Genomic DNA, 763 nt, shown 5'->3' on the forward strand with positions numbered 1-763 from the left:
TCATGGAGAATCTGGAACCTCTAAGTATGGAAGACCGAATGAGGCCTAAACGCACTGGCGAAGGTCATGCAATTACTCAACCAGACATTAATGCGCCAGATTATGAAATCAAATGACAAATCCTACACATGGTAACTAATCAATGCCAATTTAGTGGTGCGCCGAAGGAAGATCCAAACGAACATCTTCGAACCTTAAAGAAGTTGAAGATGAACAGATCTATCTCATGTTATTTCCCTGGACTTTAAAGGGAGAAGCCAAAGATTGGTTAGAATCGTTACCTGAAGGGGCAATTGATACATGGGACGTTTTAGTTGAAAATTTTCTTAAACAATTCTTTCCGGCATCTAAACTCGTGAGACTTCAAGGAGAAATTGTTACGTTCACGCAAAAGCCAAATGAAACTCTATATGAGGCATGGACAAGATTTAGAAAGTTGTTAAGAGAATGTCCGCAACATGGTTTAGACACTTATCAAATAGTACAAATATTCTACCAAGGATACGACATCACTACAAGAAAAGACATCGACATAGCAACTGGTGGTTCCATTATGAAGAAAACCGCAACTGAATCTTATAAAATTATTGATAACATTGCTTCCCACTCACATGAGTGTCATCAAGAAAAAGATATCGTTAGAACATCTAAAGCGGCTAGAGCCGATTCTAGCCATGACTTTGATTCCATTTCCGCAAAGATAGATGTTGTCGAAAGACGAATGGAAAAGATGACTAAAGATATTCACTCAATACGAATTAGT

At 38.1% G+C, this 763-nt stretch overlaps 1 non-coding gene across 1 annotated transcript; it reads right to left on the reverse strand.

Moving 5' to 3' along the window:
• Positions 1-358: 358 nt before the first annotated feature.
• Positions 359-465, reverse strand: LOC139887346 (small nucleolar RNA R71). Its single transcript, XR_011773181.1, has one exon. It is a non-coding gene; the product is annotated as a small nucleolar RNA R71 (small nucleolar RNA).
• Positions 466-763: the final 298 nt, after the last annotated feature.

This window comes from Rutidosis leptorrhynchoides, chromosome 1 (genome assembly GCF_046630445.1).
Source record: "Rutidosis leptorrhynchoides isolate AG116_Rl617_1_P2 chromosome 1, CSIRO_AGI_Rlap_v1, whole genome shotgun sequence".
NCBI classification, from domain to species: domain Eukaryota; kingdom Viridiplantae; phylum Streptophyta; class Magnoliopsida; order Asterales; family Asteraceae; genus Rutidosis; species Rutidosis leptorrhynchoides.